A 10,427-nucleotide genomic window follows, 5' to 3' on the forward strand; every position below is an offset into this window, starting at 1 on the left:
GTGTCCGTGTTATTTTAAAGTTAAATTAATAAACACGAACATGCCCTTATTTATGTTCATTCAATTCGTTTATAGGCTTTTACTATTCACATTGATGAATACACTGGTCTCAATTTATAGGCCATGTCGATTTTATTTGTGTTCGTTAACCGTTCGTGAACACATTAATTTCCCTAATGAACGAACACGAACATAAAATCTCGTTCGGTAAGTGTTCGTGAACATATTATTTTCTTAACGAACGAATATAAATAAGACCTTATTCGTGTTTGTTCAATTTGTTTAGTTTAGGGCTAGCCTTTCACTTTCTTATCTTTGGAACTCTATCCAGCTCAACCATCACTCCATTTGCTCATTAGAAACGTTAAATCACTTGATTTTCTTTGAACTTCTTCTAGTAGATAGAATATATTAGTTACATTTTATTATAATATAGTTTTCAAAAAAAAAAAAAATAGACGTGATTAAATATTTGCCATTTGTTATTATTTTAATCGTACTCAAATAAGTAGTTGGGCAATAACATACAATTATTTTATAGGATTTTTGTTTTATTTTTCTTTCTCTCCCTCTTTGTTATTAACCCCACAAGATAGTGGTTGATTCTCCGTCCTCTTTCTCTATCACTCCCTTGTGCAACGACTTCTTTCTCTTCTTATCTCTCTTGTCATACCCCGGGGTACATTATGCCCCAATTATAAATTAGTTTTTATTTGATTTTATGCCATTCCGTCACAGCCATAATAGCTTCTATCACCATCGCTCTACTCTATTATTGTGCTGTTTGCAGATATGGGTTTATGAGATTATAAAAAACAATAATGATAGAAAAGCTCACGAAAATGCAATAAATAGTTTATTTTAACTTGACCGTTTCTCATATCTTACGGGTTTTCGTTATTCTATACGTCTAAGCTAAGCATTTAAGTTGCAAGCGGAACCTGTGATGTAAGGCGATCAGTTTTTGGAATCTATCACATGTATAACTACTACTCTACTAGCGTCAACAGTCGATCTTAGTCTAATGTCTTGATATCTAACGGCGGGCACTAACGATCAAGAAAAACTACAATAGCCATCATGAATATGAAAATGAAATTTGATTACTTCTTTCTCCAAAAAATTACATTTAATCTGTTTGAAAATGAATATAGTTGGTATATATCATTATTTTGAAATTGAAAGCTTAGCAGCCAATCTCCCTCTAACCGTTTGCTTGTTTGTTCGACGTGGTTGTTTCCATGGTCTATTTCTTGATAACCTCCGCCTACGAATTTTGGGATCAGCCCAACCTCTTCCCCATTCAGAAAAAGAAGAATACGATTTGGGCCTGCCTTCTGTGAGCAACATATCTGCTTCGGGCCAAACGTTAAATGCTTGCTCCGTCTCTGTTTCCTCAAATACAAACTCCAACCCGAGTTTTGTTGGTTCAGGATATTTTATCTGAACATGAGCCTGCAAAGATGCACTTAATTTCAGTCGATTAACAGCAAGCAATGTAGGCCCCACCAAGAATACCAGATAAATAAAATAACACAACTGCCCTTAACTAATATTAAATATATAATAGAGCATATAAACAAAATGATTGCTTGCTAAGAGTTCTCAAATTATTAGTAAGTTCTAAAATAATCCTGATCCTATACATTAAAGGCAGAAATTGCTGGCACGACCCAAAAAAAAAAACGTTTAAAAAATGGGTCAACCTGAACACAACCCGTTAAGAACGATCCGTCAAGAAGTGGGTTAACCTGTTAACCCATTTAAGAACTTTTAAAGAAGTTAATAATTTGATTTTAGAGATATAAAACGTTAAAACTTCAAAGTAAATATTCTGATTTTTAATTTCTCATATAACTATTAAGTTTTAAAAATGAAATTAGCTTCCCGTTTGAACCTTTTCTCTACTCTTCGCTTCCAAGAATTTTATTTTATTACTTTTATAGCAGCCCATTATCCGACTATTCGCATTCGCTTATACTAATCTCAAGCTAAAGATATAAACAGAAAACAATTAAAATAACATAAACTACAAAAAGGTTTCATATGACTTGGAATAGTTTATTGTTTAAATTATTACTAAATCACTAACACGGCATGATATTAAGTGGGTTTGGCACGACACAGGTCAGCTTAGGGTTGAAGAATTCAACCCATCAATGTGAGCCCGCCAACCCAACACGATTTACACCCCTACATATTAAGCATGCACATATACAGGTCCATTAAATTTTAATCCCTCAATATCATAATAATCTAGTCAGCATTTAAATCATCTACCACAATCAAACTTTTCAAAAACCATTAAAAATTGTCGGAAAAAAAAGGGAACTAGCTGTATACAAGCTATAGAAAATTATAACCTTTTAAAACATATGAGTACTATGTTAAGTCTACCCAATTAGTTAAAAAAATGCCACGGTAAAAAGACAGTAACAAGTGACAGGTTAGCGAGCTGAATTGATGGACTCGAGTATGGACCATATTTTTTTTTGTGTTAAAAACATCGACCCTAACCCGCACACAGGTAAAATCGTGTATCCCGAACACGAGCCATGTTACTCGTTTATCTACAAGTGTCAAATAGGTTAGCGAGTGAAAACCAAGATACCAAGTTGTAATATGTTAAGCGAGTTGGTGGGTCGTAGAAACAAAAGGGTTAAACAGGTCATAAACGGGTTAGTTGGTCAACCTGTTTAAATAAACCATTTAAACAGGTCAATTTGAAATCAATAGATCGAGCATAAAAGATTACTATCATCAAACGTTATGATAATAGCATCAGCCATAAAATTTAAAAGAAAAAAAAGCAACTAACTTTTATCATATATTTACCTTGTTATCTCCCTCTCTAAGAAACCCTTTGTCTTCCAAGATACGCACGAGACCTCGCCACCATAACAGATCGGTGGTAGCAAATCGTTGATCCTGTGCATACAAAACCACAGTTAACAAAAATACAGTTATAATCTTTCAGATTTTACTATTATAGTTGACCATGGTCAAAGAAGCACTAGTATCCAATCCCCACATGATTCACAATATTATAAAAAGTCCAAAAACAGTACACAGCTTGAGGGTATAAATAAAAGACGAATCAAGTTTCCAGAAACAATACCTGTTCCCGAATTCTACAAACAAACATCTTCACATTTGGCTTCTCCATGCGTATATTATGATTATAGTTATCATCATCATCATCATAACAGCCTTCCAAATTGTTTATTTTATTCTGGATGTTAGCATGTGCAGTATTAGTTATAAAACAATGGAAATCCAATTTTAGAGTTTTTATATTATATTGGCTCATGACCCACCATTAGGGCTATAAATGAACTGCGCGTTCGGTGAACTGTCCGGCTGGAAGTTTGTTTATGTTCATTTGTTTAACAAATGAACAGGTATGAGCAATATATTCCGTTCAATTAACGTTTTTTTGAACAACAAAATTCCACCTTTACCTTGCATTTGCAAGGATTTGAACCCACAACCTCACATTTGTAAAGGGGGACATCATATCACTAGCCCAATAGGTCATGGGTGTTTGATTAACTAAATGAATCAACACGAACAAACACCACGTTCGTTCAATTTGTTCGTGAAAGTTTGATAATGTGTTCGCTTACGTGTGTATGTTCGTTAATGTTGTTTGATGATGTTTTTTTCATTAAAGGCTTCTAATATTCTTTAATGGCTTTTCTAATCTATCATATAGATTTAAGCAAAATTATTAAATATAAAACAAGGGTTAGGTTCAAATAAGAAGTTTGATTTTCCTAAGAAGGCTAGGAAGGAGGGTATTTTAGTCTAACGCTTTAATATCAAAACCCACTTACTTTAATCTCAAAACCTACTTACATTAATTTCAAAAACCCACTTACATAAAACTCAATTACATCTTCACTTATCTCCTACAACCACCACAACCGTCACCCACCACCACCACCTCGCCGGAAAAGTTCGAAAAAACACAATGGGAAACATTATGAAAAACACAATGTAAAAAACATAATGGAAAAAAACACTATTAAAAAACACAATGATAAAAACACAATAAAAAACACAATTGTATGACACAATGGAAAAAACACAATGAAAAATACTATTGTATAACACAATTTTATAAAACACAATTTTGGTAAAATACAATTTGTAAAAACCCACTTATTTTTTTTCAATTTTTATATAACAATATGGTACTCATATAAAAGATAAAAAGACACTCGTTATTATGGTGAATTTGTTTTTCAATAAAAATGTCGTAAAAAAAGTTATGGACGTTTAAAAATGATGGGGGAATTTGGCATGTGCCTTGCATGTGGAGAGTGAAAGTCAACAAATGTGTTATTCCTTTTATACCCTTTCCCTTATGTTCACACTTGATTTCCCCCTAAACTAATTTCAGCCCTCCATGTACAAAATCAATGGACAAGATTACTTCTTATCCTTCCTACAAAAACTATACTTCCTATTATAACCTAACCCTATAAAACAAAATTGAGTATTATCAATTATGCGATGAATTTATATGTAAATTAACGTACGAATATGAATGTTAAAATAAACACCAACGCGAACTAAGTAGCCGGACTGAACCGTTGACACTGACCATTCTGTTAGCCAAATCAAATAAAACATTTTGTTTATTTGCGTCCGTTCGTTTGATTTCGTGAACCGCTCGCAGACAAGTTCATTTCCTTAATGAACAAACACGAACAAGAAATTTAGTTCGGTTAAATGTCCTCACTTGTCCGATAAAAGCTTAACAAACGAACATGAACAGGCCTTGATCAGTTCGTTTACAGCCCTACCCACCATTGTACCCTATATACACTTTGCATTTGCATTTAATAAAAGAGAAACATCGACAAAAAATAAACCTATAGTTTTACATTAAATCCTCACATAATGAGCAGCAATCATCTGCATAAGAATTCGAGCTTCGTCCTTCAAATTATTCTGTTCGGGAGGCCCCTTAACGCAAACATCGCACCTGAAAAATACAATTAAGATATTATTACGAAACTAAAATAGTATTCTTAAAAATGAAAATACCATGATTAGCACAGCTTGGAAAGAAAGAATCTGACATACAAATGACAACTATCGTCGCTAAAATCCTCCCCAAAATATTGTACTAGCATTTGGGCTCGACATCTAGAAGTGTGCATCGCGTATCTGCAGAGCATAAAAATGGAATCATGTAAAAATGTTAAATAGATTTTAAAAAACTAAAATCTTGAAAGGATTATCATAATTCGAACCTGAAGCAATCGGATAACATCTTGTATGCTAGTTTAGTCTGTTCTTCACTTCTTCGGTTTGGAAGAAGCGATGGCATTCTTGATAAATTTGCATATAGAACTATTATATAAAACACATAAAGTCAGTATACATGTGTATGTGTATATAATTATAATCATGTTTTATTACATTTATTAATAATTATAGAAACTCTTCAAATTATGAAAAATCCCTCACCACAATCTGCCAATTTTCCGTCTCTTCCAGCTCTACCTGCTTCTTGGTAATATGCTTCCAAACTCTGTACACAAAGCATAGCCGGAGTTGACCTATTTTCATATAAATGTGTAAAAAATTGATACATTTAATAAGTAAATTGGAGCAAACCGTTTCATGAGCATATTATACCTGTGGCCAACCATAGTGAATTATCCTTCTAACATTTTAACTTGTCAATACCCATACCAAAAGCAATTGTTGCAACAACCACCTGAAGGACATGATATACATACATTTTTGTCATTTGTTTAATGTGTATTAATGATAAATTCATCATGAAGTTGAATGTGAGCAATTGGGTGAGCTTGCATATTAAGGATCGATATGTTTGATTTATGACTAAGGAATAATACACTCCACGAGGTGTGCTCAAAAGAAGAAATGATAATAAACTTACTGATTTATTTAATATAATTTGAGGGTAATTTTTGTCATTTACTCAGTGTTGTAAAAGTCAGGATTAATCGGTAATCGATATTCTACCAACACGATTTCACCTATTTGGACCCATTAATCGGTATTCAGTCAAACTTGGTAAAAAATCGGCTCTAATCTGACTTTTTAATTTTATATTTTATTATTTTCAATTTTTTTTTATTTTAGTTTTTGAAAGGTAATTGTTTGAAGTATTTATGCGAGATTTTATATGTAATTTTTCATATACATACATATATATATATATAGGGGGGGTGAGGATCCTAAAGAGAACTTTTTGAAATTGAGAACTTTGAGAACCATTTTGGACCACAAAAAAGCCCCTTCAAAAACAATATTAAAATAAATTATAAAACAAAAAAAATGAAAATTTAAAAAAATAAAAAAAAAACAAAACGTTTATCTAGCATCCTGGTTTCATTAAAAAAAATTCCCTGTTTTGCTAAATTATATATATATGTATATTATTATTTAATCTCCAGTTACATAATATACACATATGTACATTATCATGTATCTTAGTTGTACATATGTGTATATAAATAGCACGTATTTTAGCAAAACCAAGATTTTTTATGAAACCGGGATGCTAGATAAACATTTTGGTTTTATAAATTTTTTTATTATTTTTTTTATTTTTTCTTGAAGGGTTTTTTTGGGGTCCAAAGTGGTTCTCAAAGTTCCCATTTCCAAATGGTTCTCACACGATCCCAATCCCATATACACACACGCGCGCGCACGGACACAAATAAAAATATATATATAAAACCAACATACAAAAATTCCAATCCGATTAATCCCTAGTCGGTACCCCCATCGCCCGACTAGCACCTAGTGAGTTCTATAACACTCTATATATATATTATATTATAGTAATTTCGTGATTGCATATATGTAATCATAAAATTACATATTATAAATGACAAACTACCCTCAAATAATATTAAATATATAAAAAAAATAAATAAAATCATTGGTTAAGAGCTCTTAAAGTTTTAAATTGTTTGAAGGTCCTGAAATGATCCTGATCTCTATATCTTATATTTGTAACTGTATGATGTAACATAAAGAGATCGAATGCTTTTTTAAATATATACTAATAATAATGAACAGAATATCAACATTAACCAACCTAGAAAACCTAATAACTTTTGTTCATTAAGTTATATGATCCATACCTGTAATGCATTTTCATGAAATTCCTTGTGCACCCGCCTAAGTTGTGATTTGGGCAACTAATAAGTAGAAAACAACACGTATGAGCTTTCATAAGAGTAATGGCATGGCAGTACATTTGACCACGTTGACTTTCTCTGTAGTAGCAACATACCTTTGCATGGTAAGCAGCAGCTTTTACACCGCATCTACAAAGATACTTTGCAATGCTTAATGTTTCTTTCCTTGTTGGAACATAAACGATTGTTACCCCTTCTTCTTCTGTCTTCTCTTCACAAACATCCAAATCCTTTGTGAGTAACCGCCCATCAAATGCTCCACAGGTAACTGCATTAATGACGGTTTATGTAAGATTGTAATCAGAGACAAAATATAGGTTTTGACACGTTAGAGACAAAAGTTACCATCAAAGTCATCAACATCTATCAACAAATCACTCTCATCTTCAAGATATTCAACCGACAATTTTTTTCTCTTTGGTAAAGTTACATCATCATCGTCATCGTCGTCGTCTTCTTCACTTTCAGAAGCCCTTTCCTCCAAGTTGCGTATTTCATCTCGACTCGATGTACCAACGGAAATGTTTTCCAGGGGAAGGTTAGTCTTTTGACTGTACTTTTGGTGTCTAGTTTTGCTGTATGCTTCAATCAACTCACAGAAGTCCTTCTCATATGAGGATGAACGTGTTCTACTATGCTTTACCTACAAATAACAGAAATCAAATCAAAAAAACATTTTAAGTTTAAATGTGTAATAATCAATTAAACATTATTTAACAAAAAAATTAGATCCAAAGCTTCAGGATCAAATTCATTATGTTATGCCTTTTTTTTTTCAGCACAAAATTTTCAAGCACAGATGGTAAAACCGGAAAACTAAAACTGAATCAAACCCAATGTGAAAACCAAATACCAAAAGCACAAAAACTGAGCAGTTTTCAAAAACCAAACTTTTGGTTTTTGGTTCAGTTTGAGCCCAAAACCTAGCTCTAAATGATCATTATTTTATTAATTTATTTTTATACAAATATTGATTATTATTTATTTATTTTTATTACAAACTTTTTATACAATAATAATTATTATAAAAATGTATACCGGATACATTAAATAAAAATTGTAATAAAAAATAGGGGCTCGCGAGCCAACTCAAGCTTAGTAAGTTGCCCTTGAGCCGATCTCGAGTAGCTCAAGAGCAACTTGGCTCGTTTACACCCCTAGTTTAAGTCAAAGTAAATTCAATTGCAGCCCTGCTACAAAGTGTACAGTTGGTGGTTGGATAATGAACAAACAATGTTTTAAAACAAAAAATAATAAACATAATATGTAAGGCCCAGAATGAAATGAAGTAACTGAAAACCGAAGATTCGGACGGAAAAACGAGGTGAGAACAATGATTGGATCCTCTGACATATGCAATGATTTAAGAATATCTTCACGAACACGTGTTGTGGCAGTAGCAGTCAATGCCATTATGGGTATATCAAACTTCAAAAATGGCATCTTTTTTGCATTGAAGTTGTCTCTCAGTGCAGACAATCGCCTGAAATCCATAATATCATTATTATCAACACAAAAGATTCATCTAAAAAAAACATTTAGAAATCCAAACCTGTAATCGGGTCGAAAATCATGACCCCACTTGGAGACACAGTGAACTTCATCAACTGCAAATAAAGCAATTCCACGATTTTCGGCAAGGCTTTCAAGTGATTTTATCAATCTGCGAGATAAGAAATATTTGAAAACAAAAAACTGATACACCAATCATATGTAACTTTTTATAAACAAAAAGCTGATGTGCTATGTGCACACATCACGTATGTGATGCATTAATTATTCAAAAAACACTAAAAAAAATATTTATAGATTAACTTGATAACTTTTAAACACTAAAATAAAAGATTAAAATAAATTAATTTAAAAAAAAAACATAACACCACTAAAGAAGTTTTATGTATAACCAATATAAGTCTTTAACTCTATCTGTGCAGCTAGTCTATGCATAAGGTACAAGTGCAATAACTCACTTTAACTCAAAAAAGTGTACATCAGATTGCATTGCGCATTATGCGATTTAGAGCGCATCATAGAATCACAGTGCATCGCTCCACCTGAGGCGATCTCATCAGCGCAGCACGCATTATGCGCTGATGCACTCATTTCAAAACTAAAAATAAAAGTTGAGTGACTTTAGTGAGACATTTGGAAAACTTGGTTACAATTATACAAAGTTACCCCAAACAAAATCTAGAAAACAAATAAAAAAAATAAGTAAACCTCAAGATTGTCTCGGGGCACACATAGATGATGTCATACATCCCTCTCATAGCTTTCTGCTGAACACTTTGATCAATCTGTCCCGATCCAAGAAAACAAGCAGACACACCATGCTTTGCTAGTTTCAAACACTGATCATGCATCAAACTAATCAAAGGCGATATTACCACCACAACTTTCCTGGTTAACAACGCTGGAATTTGAAAACATAAAGATTTTCCCAATCCTGTTGCAGCAAGGACAAGACAGTCTTTTTGTGCTGCCCAAGCTCCCAAAGCTTCCTTTTGGAATCCTTTTAACGATTGATACCCGAAATGCTTTTGCAGCAACACATTAGCTTTAACTTCCCAGTCTTCGTTAGAGTATGGTATTGAGACCGAGGGAGTCGTCTTCTTGCTAGAGCTAGACTGCAGATGATCCATTATGCTTGATTGCCCCATTGCTTTAACCGAGCGTTTTACAGCGTGATTTGAAACTTTGTTCAAAATGAAATCGATAGCATTGTTTAAGGATGGACCCACTTGTTGTATGGCTTTCGTGGCCTCTGAGATCTGGAATCCCATGCTTATCAGTTCTGCAATCACTTGATCAGAAGCTAAATTGCTCCCATCCATGGCTCCTGTAAACGGACCTTGAAATGAACATAAGTAAGCATTAACGAATACAAATTTTAGTGGATGATTTATATTTTTCAACAAAAAGTGAGCAAGTATTTAAATGTGTTTATATTTATACATACAAGTACATGATTAAAATTTAAACGATGATAAATTAATTCTTCCAATTTGGATATTATTAATTAGGGCTTTTTTCAAGGAAGTAATCGGGGTTTGATTTTGGAGGTTTTAGAATCGAACGATGACGATGATGATGATGACGATATATTATTATTAAAAGTAAATTGAGGTATGAAAGAAAGCTTACAAGATCGAGAGACTGCTTTCTTTCTTTCAGTTTTTCAAATTTGAATTGGAAACATCCATAAAAGAGTTAGCATACCGATACAATCTTGGA

General features: G+C 32.8%; 1 pseudogene across 1 annotated transcript; it reads right to left on the reverse strand.

The window, feature by feature from the left end:
• Positions 1-1,167: 1,167 nt before the first annotated feature.
• On the reverse strand, positions 1,168-10,027 carry LOC143570937 (ATP-dependent DNA helicase Q-like SIM; annotated as a pseudogene). The gene is made up of 14 exons (XR_013142024.1): positions 9,414-10,027; positions 8,746-8,856; positions 8,487-8,676; positions 7,539-7,836; positions 7,289-7,461; positions 7,137-7,193; positions 5,653-5,734; positions 5,482-5,545; positions 5,265-5,364; positions 5,095-5,178; positions 4,906-4,993; positions 3,119-3,232; positions 2,836-2,928; positions 1,168-1,455 (listed from the first exon to the last, which is right to left on the reverse strand). The product of XR_013142024.1 is annotated as an ATP-dependent DNA helicase Q-like SIM (transcript).
• Positions 10,028-10,427: the final 400 nt, after the last annotated feature.

This window comes from Bidens hawaiensis, unplaced genomic scaffold, assembly GCF_021521415.1.
Source record: "Bidens hawaiensis isolate Kalapana, Puna unplaced genomic scaffold, B.hawaiensis_p1.1 tig00001299_1, whole genome shotgun sequence".
Classification (NCBI taxonomy): Eukaryota; Viridiplantae; Streptophyta; class Magnoliopsida; order Asterales; family Asteraceae; genus Bidens; species Bidens hawaiensis.